This window comes from Phyllostomus discolor, chromosome 2 (genome assembly GCF_004126475.2).
Source record: "Phyllostomus discolor isolate MPI-MPIP mPhyDis1 chromosome 2, mPhyDis1.pri.v3, whole genome shotgun sequence".
Taxonomy (NCBI): Eukaryota; Metazoa; Chordata; class Mammalia; order Chiroptera; family Phyllostomidae; genus Phyllostomus; species Phyllostomus discolor.
Genome location: NC_040904.2, coordinates 166,684,059 through 166,696,218, shown reverse-complemented (window position 1 = coordinate 166,696,218; position 12,160 = coordinate 166,684,059).

The window sequence follows — 12,160 nt, the reverse complement described above, 5'->3', positions numbered from 1 at the left end:
CAGGGCACAAGCCTGGGTTGCAAGCCCAGGGTCCCCAGTAGGGGGTGTGCAAGAGGTAACCACACCTTGATGTTTCTCTCCCTCTTCCTCCCTCCTTTCCCCTCTCTCTAAAAATAAATAAAGAAAATATTTAAAAATTAAAATAATACAGGTGAAAGATGATGATGATTTGGAGCAGGATAGTAGCTGTACAGGCAGAGAGAAATGCTCAAATTTTTTTAACCTCTAAATACTTTCTTGTGTATTTCTTAAAATCAAGAACATTCTCTTATATAACCGCAATACAAATGAGTCAAGAATCAGGAAATTAACATTGATAAAATGCTGTTTTTCAACCTACAGGTTTTATTCAGATTTCACCTATTGCCCTAGGATCCAATCCAGGGTCCAATCCAGGGTCACCTGTTTCATTTCATTGGTCATGTCTCATCAGCCTTCCTGCGTCTGGATCAGTCTTAACCCTTCTTTCTCTGTTCTTCTCAACTTTGACATTTTGAAGAGATAGAACCAATTATTTTGTAGAATGTCCCTCAATTTGGATTTGTCTGATAGTTTCAGACAAATTAGACTCAGGTTATATACATCGGTGACAGGAATCCCCCAGAAGTGATATAATACTCTTCTCACTGATCCTATCAGGTGGCAGGTGATTGTGATTTGTTCCCATGTTGATGATGTTAACTTTGATCACCAAGTCCTGGACAAGTCCTCCAAATTTCCCTGCTTAGTTACTATTTTCCCCTTTGTAATTAACTAACCTGTGGAGAAATTATCTGAAGCTATTGGAATATCCTATTCCTTATAGTACATTGGTGACTTTTGCCAGAATCAAATTATTATGATTGTCAAATAGTGGTTTTAAAACTCTATCATTCCTTCTGCATTTATTAACATTTTACCATAAGGGTTTCCCCTTCTCCCTTGTTTACTTATTTACTTCTGTCAAAATAGATCCATGATTCTGATTTTATTCAATGGGCTATAGTCCATTTCTATCATTACTTATTTTGATGCTCAGATCAACCCAGATTTGGCCAGTAAGAGCTCCTTCATTCTTTGAGCACATCTTAACTTCTGGCACAGCGTGGTCCAAGCATACCCTTCCAGCCCCAGCCCTGGTCTCAGCCACTTTGCTAAGGACCCCTGGTTCTTTTTAGTGGGGAATGTTAATAGAATTCAAGATCTGGAACTAGCTGTGTTCATTGCCACTGAGGTGTCATGGCTCATGTTCTTACAGTGAACAGACTGGAGAAAATAGTCATTTTATATAATTCTTGCCTTTTGCCACTCTATGTTTATAGCTCCTTTCTCTCACCATGAGAAGCCTGGCTCCCCAAAAGATCAATATATTTACTCCTTTGCTCAATTCTACAATACACATAAATTTGTTTCGAAGTTACTATGCCCATCTCACTATTAACTAGCCAGTTAAGTCAAATTTAAATTTTCTTTGCACTTCTTTTGATCCTTTATCTTCAAACTGAGGATAGTGAAAGTACTGTAGCTGAAAGATAAGTCTATCTGTTTTGTTTGTTTCCAAATTAAGTTTAAAAAAATCTTGTTGATTTAACTTTTGGAATTTTAATGAGGCTGTGTCTTCATGTGGGCCTCTTTGGGTTCACTTTATTTGGGACTTTCTGTGCTTCCTGTACCTGGATATCTGTTTGCTTCACCAGTTTCGGGGATTTTTCAGTCATTATTTCTTTATACAGGTTTTCTGTCCCTTTCGCTCTCTCTGCCTTCTGGGACCCCTATGATTCAAATATTGATATGCTCGATGTTGCCCAGAGGCCCCTTAAACTATCTTCATTTTTTAAAATTCTGCTTTTCCTTTTGCTATTCTGTTTGGGTGACTTCCACTTCCTTGTCTTCTAGCTTGCTAACTCCTTCTGCATCAACCAATCTGATGTTGATTCCCCCTACTGTATTATTTATTTTGTTTCAGTTATTGTTTTCTTCCGTTTTGATGGGTTCTTTTTTTATTTGTTCTCTTTGTTGTACTCACTGAGCTCATCTGTCTGTTCTTCCCCTGCACTCATTGAACAACCTTATAAACACCCGTGTCTCTAACTCTTTATCTGATAGAGTGCCTGTTTCTGTTTCATTTAGGTCTTTTTTGGGAGTTTTGTCCTGGTCTTTTGTTTGGAACATTTTTCTCTGTCTCCATAGTTTGGCTGTCTCTCTGTGTTTGTGCCTAAGAATGATGCAAAACAGCAGCCTCTCGGTCTTGAAGTTGCCTTGTGTAGGACCTTCCCCTTTGTAGACTGCGTTTGCTAGGTGTCTTTAGCAGGCCAGTTGGAGCTGAAGCTAGAGTGGGTGTAGGACAAGGGAAATCCCAGGGGACAAGCAGTGCCAGGACTGCTTTGGAAGGCTGGTTCGATTTGTAGATGTAGCAGGCTTAGGCCCTGAATAGTTCCAGGCACAAGCCACACTGGGCTGGAAACTGACGCTGGAGCAGTTGCAGGCTTCAGGGATTCCCTGGAGTAAGCCCCTGGGGCTGCAGGAAGTCTCAGGGACCAGCCATACCCAGGCAGGAGCTGTAGCTAGGGTGGGTGAGAGCCAAGGGGAGTCCCAGAGGCAAGTCACACCTGTGCCACATTGGCAGGCCAGCTGGAAACTGGAGCTGGAGCAGGCCACAGGCAGATCCAGGGACAAGCCGCATTGGCCGGAGTTGTGAATGGAATAGGCAGGAGCCTCAGGGAGTCCAAGGGACAAGCAGCAGAGCTGCCGTGGGCCTGGGGTGTGAGGGGCACTGGAATGGCTTTGGCCTGCAGTTAAAGTGCCTGGATGGAGCTCCTGCCATTGCAATCATGGAGTTGGAGAGGGTCACACGTGGTGCTCAGTGCATCCCAGCTGGGAGAGCGTTCCCACAGATCTCCTCCTCCTTGGTAGATGCTCTAGGCTTAGTAAATGAATTTCCTTCCCATATAGCCTGGGTGTCCCTTAAACCATTGTTGTTTACCCTCAGGAAGGGCGAGCCTGCACAGGCCCTCCAGTGATCCCTCCCGACTGCAAGGCAGTACATCGGGTAGGAGTGCTCACAGTGCCATGTCTCTGACTCTCCTGCCATTTCTATGTGGTCTCTCATTTGTTGTACAGAAGCTGTTCAGTCAGCCCCCAATTCTTCAAGGAGAATTGCTCTGTCTGTAGGTGTAAATTCAATGTGTTCATGGGAGGAGGTGTTCAGTATCTCCCTATATCACCGTCTTGGACAGGAGCCCTGAAGCGGTCCTGGTGGCTTTGAAAATATAGTCAAAAGAATTGCTTCACACTTTGAATGTGGAGGGTGAATGAAAGAAAACCCAAAAGGATTTGACCTGAGCAACTTGTGGCAAGAGTAGATTTTGTGAGGGAGCGATGGAAAGAGAAGATCAGGAACAGGGTTTTGGCTATATTGAGTTTGATTTGCTGATTGGACATCCAAGTAAAGGCACCCAGTAGGTACTTGGATATATTCCAAGCCCAAGGAATCCAGGCCAGCAATATCAGTTTGGAAATCATCAGCACTATTTATGCTTTTGGGGAAAAAAAGTTTATTGATTTCAGAGAAAGAGAGAGAGAGAGAAAGTAAAAGTAAAAGAAACACATCAATGTGAGAGAGAAACATGTACCAGTTATTTTCCATACACATCCCTACTGCGGAGCAAACTCACAACCTAGGCATGTGTCCTGACTGGGAATCAAGCCCTCAACATTTTGGTGTATGGGACAATGCTCCAACCGAGTCACACTGGCTGGGGCCATAAATGATGTTTTTTAAAGCTGGTAAATTCTACTTTTTTGTAAGTCAATCTGAGTTGAATTTCTTTTTCTTTTTTTTTTAAGATTTTATTTATTTTTAGAGAGGGAAGGGAGGGAGGGGGAGAGAGAGTGAGAGAGAGAGAGAGAGAGAGAGAGAGAAACATCAATGTGCGATTGCTGGGGGTTATGGCCTGCAACCCATGAATGTACCCTGGCTGGGAATCGAACCTGGGACACTTTGGTTCCCAGCCCGAGCTCAATTCACTGAGCTGCACCAGCCAGGGCTTGAGTTGAATTTCTATTGTTTATAACCAAAAAGTCGAGTTCTTGTCTTTCCAGACCATTTAAAACTCTCTCCCAAGAGGCTCAGCCTCTTCCAATCAGTTGGACAAACCAATCAATTCACATCTTAACCCCTCTTTTCTTTTTTGTTGTTCACTAGGCTTTAAAAAAAAAAAAGATTTTATTGATTTATTTCAGACAGAAGGGAAGGGAGGGAGAAAGAGAGGGAGAGAAACATCAGTGTGTGGTTGCCTCTCTCATGCCCCCTACTGGGGACCTGACCTGGCCGGAAACCCAAGCATGTACCCTGACTGGGAATTGAACCCAAGCGACACTTCGGTTTACAGACCAGCACTCAATTCACTGAGCCACAACAGCCAGTAACCCCTCTTTTCTTATCACTCCACCCAAATACGCACTTTCCCAACTGCTGTATCGGACTCTTCTAGGACAGAGCAGTTATAACATGACTAAACACTTCTACTAGGCAAAAAAATAAAGAACCCATGAGGGGAAATAATTCATCAGTCATTTATTATGGATGTTCAAGGAACGTCTAGCGGAGAGAATAGCTTTGACAAGACAGTAAACAGCAGTGTATTCACCTCTGTGTAGTCTCTTGGTCCCAAACCTTCTGTTTTTCATTTTGCTTGACGACCAGATTTAGATACTCTAGGGTTGTCTGGAGATTGCTAGATTACTGCTTTCATTGTTAACTCCCTGCTCACCCGTCTTCAAAGCTTTCTTCTTTTATGCAGGATAAAGCCAAAACTGAATCTGGTGTTCAATGGTCTGTGTCGCCTCCAAACACCAGTGCCCCTTTAATTGACTTTCGCTATCTTACCTGGCTCTAATATTTCCTGAACATTTTGCTTCAGCTGAAAAAGTCCATCTCCAGACATTAGTTGTGCATTCTTATGTCTTCAGCTTTGCTCCTTGGGGTAGACAGAATAATGAATGGTTCTCCAAAGTACCCTTGTTAATCCCCAGAACCTGAGAATGTGTTATTTTACATGCCAAAAAAAATTTTGCAGATGGAATTAAGCTGAAGATCTTGAGATGGGGAGATTATCCTGGGTGATCTGGGTGGGCTCAATGTCATCACCAGGATTCTTGCAGGAGGGAGGCAGAAGGGTCAGAATGAGGGGAGATGTATACAGATGCAGAGGTCAGAATAACACCGGGCCACAAGCCAGGGGATGTGGCACCCTCTAGAAACTGGGAACGGCAAGGAAACAAATTCTCCCCTAGAACCTTAGAAGGAACACAGCCTTGGTAAGACCTATTTTCCAACTTCTAACCTATAGAACAGTAAGATAATAAATCTCTGCTGCTTTAAGTCACCGTCTATGGTGATATGTTAGAGCAGCACTAGGAAATGAATATACTTCTGCTGGGTCCCTGATCTGGATTTCTGTTTTCTTCTACAGACCTATTCAAATCCTATCCAGGATCAGCATAATCTAGTTTTTAACAGAATCTAGTTTGCAACAAACTCTTATTGGATGCTTATCATGTGCAAAGCATCTGGCTAGATAGCAGTAGATAAAGAATGCAAGATATGAAGATGTGTAAGAGACCCCCTGACTGCAAAAGAGCTCGCAATATAGAGCCAGTGAGGCAAGACAGAGATTTGTAGGAGGAGTATAAACCACATTTGAAGGCACCAGATGGGACCACTGGTGTTATATCAGTGGGTACCAGCTTTATACCCTACCCCAGAGTTCTCCCGGATTTAAATGATTACAACTCTTATTTTCTCTACTTTTCATTTAGAACTTAATTCAACAACAGTTACTGAGAGTCTACTACATGCAAGACACTGTGCTAGGTGCCATGGAGGATACTCAGAAACATAACTTGTGTTTTTTCTACTGCCTTTTGTTTAATTATTTTGTGTGTGTATGTCTTGTCTGGACTGCGGGATTTTTGTTTGTGTATTTGTTTAAGACATATGTATCTAGTACCTCCTTTGTTTCAAGTACAAAGGAAGATTCAATGATGAATAGGTATCTTTTTTTCAGGTGCTCACAGTCTAGTAGGAAAGAGTCCAAAGTAATGTTTACAAAACAGCATGATAAGTGTTGTAACAGAGAGGTATACAAAGTGCTTCTGAGAGAACCGAGGATGGGGTTGGGAAGGAAGGCTTCACGAGGTACGACACCTGAGCTGGGGCACAGGAGGGAAAAGTGAGGCAGTGAGCTGAGAAGGTGAGGGAAGGAGGGGTGATCAGGAAGGGGAACAGGCATTCTGGGTAGGAGGAACATCGCCGGCCAAAATGAAGATCAGGGAAAGAGCACAGAATGCACAACGGAAAGAATTTCAGTAAGGCTGAAATGTAGAATGTGTAGTGGAAGGACAGGGAACAACGCTGGAAAGGCAGGTCAAGTCAAGTTCAAGAGGAATCTTGTGCTCAGCTGAGAAGTTTGCTTTTTATGCTGTAAATAGTTCTGTGTCCTAGACAGTTTTTAACTCAGCTCTTTGGAAGATTCCTTCAGGAGCATTTGAGAATACAGAGAGGTCCGTAGTGATGATGATGGAGAAGATAAGGGCCTGAACCAAATCAGAGCAAGGGGAACAAAGAAATGGAAAGCTGAGGGAGAATTTCGTTAGTCTGCTGGAGCTGCCATAATAAAACACCACAGGTTGGATGTCTTACACACCAGAAATTTATTTTCTCACAGTCCTGGAGGCAAGAAGTCCAGGGCCAGGGTGCCATCAGGGGTAGTTCTGGTGAGGCCTCTCTGGTAGATAGCCACCTTCTCTCTGAGCCTTTCCTTTGTGCACACTCAGAGAGCAAGGGGGCGCTAGTGTCTCTTCCTCTTCTTTATAAGGACAGCAGTCCTATAAGATTATGGCCCCACGTTATGACTTCCTTTATCCATAATTACCTCCATAAAGGCCCTGTCACCCTGCGTTATTAGGTCTTCAACAACTCCCACCTCCACCTTTGCCTGCCCCACTAAGGAAGCTCCTGTATTATCTCTTGTCTCTGCTAAGGTCTTTAGAAACACACACATCCCCTCCCTTGTTTTTCCTGAGGGCGCGTGGGGGAGAAATATGAACACAGATATTTCAAAGGTTTTGTTAATAATTTACCCTTTTACAGCTAGAATGTTCTTCCTCTTCTTCTTTGCTATTTTCTGCTCATCCATTAAAAACTACAACAAGAAAAAAACCATAAACTCATAGGTCACTTCTTTCATGACTTCTCCAGATCTGATTACGAACTTGTCTGTGAGCACATCAAGTCTTAAATATCTCTGTCATCATACTATGACAACATCAGACTGTGTAAGGTACTTCAGGGCAAGTAGATATTACTAATGTCTAGCAATAGCACTCACTTCATGTCTATTACATGCTCATTAAACAAATGAATGACTTCATACATTGTTACCTCCTTCCCACACAGTGGGAGTCCTTCTATATTCTTTATCATTCTTCCCAAATACAGTCTGACTGCTCTTATCACTCAGAACTCAATGCAGGAAATAAAACCCTCTCCAAGTAATTTAAGGCTATAAGGACACACGGGTTTACAGAATCAGTTGGAAAGTCTAAAGGGGCCCAGTCTGGGTTGAAACTCTGGGAACGACCTTCAGAACACCGGAGAAGTGCTGTGCCAGGGAAGCTGCTACCACTGCCACAATCAAGGAAGGTGGGGCACCTGGAAGTCCTCCCCTGATGACTGGGTTTGAGAACAAGTAGCTACAACTCTGACCTGGAAACTATAATCAGCACATTGCCGCTGCTACACTCTGATGCAACCACCTCTCAATATTTGCAAAGCTAGAGACATCACTGGATCACAGCTGTAAAAAATACATCACATCTCCATGACTTTGCTTGCCAGGAGAAATAGCCAAAGTAGCAGTATAACTGCCTTTGTCTCACTTCTGCCTTTTAAATCTCACCCGAGTACATCTGACTGGCTGCAAGATATTTTGAGAAAAATAATCCTTAGCTTCTCAGCCTCTGCAGTATAGCAAAGCACGCTGGAAAGAGATGGGGATGTATGTTGAATGCTAATTAACCATATTTGCCACTCCGCTTGTCTGAAATATATCCAGTGTCCTATCATCTGCAGCTGGGTCTCTTCCTTCCTCCCCAGCCCCCTTGCCCCATGCCCTGGTGCCTAAAAGACAAGGGACAAATCTTTGGTCTTGGTCCCTTTAGTCTACTCCTTCAGGGCACACTTCGCCCTTTTCTGTGACCTGGGTGAAGCAAAAATTCTTAGCTGATTCTAAAAGCACAGACCTTAAGAAAAAATGGGTGTATTGAACTTCATCAAAATTAAAAACTAATGCTCTTTGAGAGGCATTGTTCAGAGAACTAAAAACAAGCCACCAAATAGGAGAAAACATTATATGTAATATAATATTTGCATATATATTTTAATATGCAAATCATATATCTGGCAAAGGGCTTTTAAAAATATATATTTATTTATTTTAGAGAGAGGGGGAGAGAGAGGGAGAGAAACACCAATGTGCAAGAGGTACATTGATCGGTTGCCCCCTCACATTCCCCAACTAGGGACCTGACCCACAACCCATAATCGAACCTGTGACACTTTGGTTCGCAGCCTGCACTCAATCCACTGAGCTACACTAGCCAGGTGGCAATTTCTTTAAAAGTTAAATATATACCTACCAGCCCTGGCTGGTTTGATTCCCAGTTAGGCCACATACCTGGGTTGCAGGCCATGGCCCCCAGCAACCACACATTGATGTTTCTCTCTCTCTCTCTTTCTCCCTACCTTCCCTCTCTAAAATAAATAAATAAAATCTTAAAAAAAAAGAAAAAAAACTGAGGCTTTCAACAACAACAACAAAAAATATATATACCTAGCCCTGGCTGGCGTAGCTCAGTGGATTGAGCGCGGGCTGGGAACCTAAGTGTCCCAGGTTCGATTCCCAGCCAGGGTACATGCCTGGGTTGCAGACCATAACGCCCAGCAACCGCACATAGATGTTTCTCTCTCTCTCTCTATCTCCCTCCCTTCCCTCTCTAAAAATAAATAAATAAAATCTTTAAAAAATATATATATATACCTACCATATGATTCAGTCATTCTATTCCTAGATATTTACTCCGAAGAAAATATGAGCACATGAAGGAAACATGGGCACACAAAGACTTGTACATGAATGTTCTTAGTACTTTATTTATAACAGAAAAAAACTGAAAACAATCCCGAAGTTCATCATCAGGCTAATTGATAAACAAATATTGGTAATCTATACTATGGGGTACTCCTCAGGAAAAAAAAGGAATGAACTATGAGCAATAAATAAATCTCAAATTTGTGCTGAGTAAAAGAGGCCAAACGAAAAGAAAAAGAGTGCATACCACCCTGGCTGGTGTGGCTCAGTGGATTGCACACTGACCCGTGAACCGAAAAATCTGCAGTTCTATTCCCACTTAGGGCACAGGCCTGGGATGCAGGCCGGGTCCCTGCTTGGGGGCGTGCAAGATGCAACCAACTGATGTTTCTATTACATGTCAATGTTTCTCTCCCTCTCTTTCTCCCCTCTCTCAAAATAAATATTTTTGTAAAAAAGAGTATATACTGCATGATTCCACTCCATAAAATTCTAGAAAATTCAAACTAATCTATAGTGATGGCAATAAGGTCTATGTTTGCTTACGAATAGGAGAGGGTGAGAGAAATTACAAGGAAGCATGAGAAAGTTTGAGGAGTTAATGATATATTTATTATCTTGAATTTAATGATAGTTTTATGACAAAACTCATGAAAATGTACATATTATATATGCAGTATATTATATGTTTATTTTAAAGATTTTATTTATTTTTAGAGAGAGGAGAAGGGAGGGAAATAGAGAGGGACAGAAACATCCATGTGTGGTTGCCTCTCTCACCCCCTACTGGGGACATGGCCTGACTGGGAATCGAACCGGTGAAGCTTTGGTTTGCAGACCTGCACTCAGTCCACTGAGCTACACCAGCTGGAAATATTATATGTTAATTATACTTAAATAAGGTTTTAAATCAGGTTACTTTAAAATTAAAGTAAAGCAGAGACACTTGGACTGGGGAAGAAAAACAAACCATATACTCTCTTTGTATATATTCATTTACATGATTGCTTGATGTCTGTCTTCCTTGAGAGAGAAAAACATTCATAAAGCTGTGGCCATGCTTGTTTGCACAAATGCATATCTAATATTTAACATAGAATCTTAGGGGCTTGTCAAATATATGTTGAAAAGAGGAAAGAGAGCCCTGGCTGGTGTGGGTCAGGCTTAGTCTATTGAGTAAGGGCCTGTGAATCAAAGTGTTGCAGGTTCAATTCCCAGTCAGGGCACATGCCTGGGTTGCAGGCCATGGCCCCCAGCAACCGCACATTGATGTTTCTCTCTCTCTCTTTCTCCCTCCCTTCCTTCACTAAAAATAATAAATAAAATCTTTAAAAAAATCAACTAACAGTCCTGGCCAGGTGGTCCCCTGGCTATGTTGTTCAATAGCTTGGAGTGACATCCTGTACACCAAAGGTTGTGGGTTTCATTCCCAGTTGAGTCAGGAGGCAACTGAACGATGCTTCTCTTTCACACTGATGCTTTTTTCTCTTTCTGTTTTTCTCTCTCTCTCTCAAAGCAATAAACATATCCTCAGTGGATTAAAAAAAAAAAAAGAGTCAACGCCCTGGCTGGTGTGACTCAGTGGATTGAGTGCCAGCCCCCAAACCAAAGGGTAGCTGATTTAATTCCCAGTCCGGGTGCATGCCTGGGTTGCAGGCCGAGTCCTTGGTGTGGGGCGTGGGGGAGACAATCACACATTGATGTTTCTCTCCCTCTCCTCCTCCATTCCCCTCTCCCTAAAAATAACTAAATAAAATCATTTAAAAAAGTATTTTTTTTTTAAAAAAAGGTTGCTGATTTGATTCCCAGTCAGGATACATACTTAGATTGCAGGTTTGATCCCTGTTGGGGCACATACCAGAGGCCACTGATTGATGTTTCCCTCTCTGTCTCTCTCTCTCTTCCACTCTTCTTCTCAAGAAAAAAAAAAAAAATCAATAAACATATCCTTGGGTAAGGATAAAAAAAAGGTGTGTCTATGTTGATACATGTAAATCTATTGCCTCTGCTGTATGGTTTTTCATTGTATAAATCTGTTCCTCAACCTTTGTTTTATTATCTTCCCCAGCGAGAAAATATAATTAATTTTGAGTTCTTAAATGAATCACAATTTTAATTTCTCCCAACAAGAGAAATTAAAAACTAAGTAATAAAGTTTTTGTTGGATAGGAATAAGGTTGGGAGGGTCACTACTACAAACCACATCTAAAATTTTTGGTACCTCTAAAAACCAATTTTCCTGTTGCCCCTGTTGACATTGCCCCGTCGAGAAAACATGAGATAAATATATCAGGCTTATAATTTTTTATTTCCAGAAATGCTGCAACAAACAGCCTTGGGTATGTATTTTCTGCCCTGACCAGGGATCAAACCATCAACCTTGGTGTATCAGGATGATGCTCTAACCAACTGAGCTACTTAGCCAGGATTATATTTTCACATATATGTATAAAAATACATACCTATAAATTATGAGGGTATGTTCATTTCAGCTTGTTAAATTGCTATGCAAGGTGTTTATGCCAGTTTTTCATTACACCAATAGTGTATGATTCCGTTTTTCCACTTCTTCACCAATACTGGAGTTGTCAGACTTTTTGATTCTGCCAATCCTGTGTGAAATACTATACTGTTGTCTCAATTTGCATTTTTCTAATTACTAGTGAGAATTTTTTCATGTTTATTGGCCACTTGGGTTTTCTTTTAGTTAATTGCCTATTTATACCCTTTGTCCCTATTTATATTGATTTTGGTCTCTCTTTTGGGGGGGGGTCTCTTATTTGTGGAAAGAACACTATTTCAGTTATCTATGAGACTCCAAAGTTGATGGTATAAAACAATCACCATTTTATTAGGCCTGTGGGTTCAAAGATGCTCTGAAGTTTAAGCTCCACTAGATTCACAGCAAGTTGGCCTCTATGAGAGCGCTTTTCTATGTGTTTTCTGAATCTCTTTCCTTCTTTAACATTTCGTAAAAAGCCTTAAGCTAGAATTCTGGGACTTAACAGCGCTATTCCATCACGCGTCAT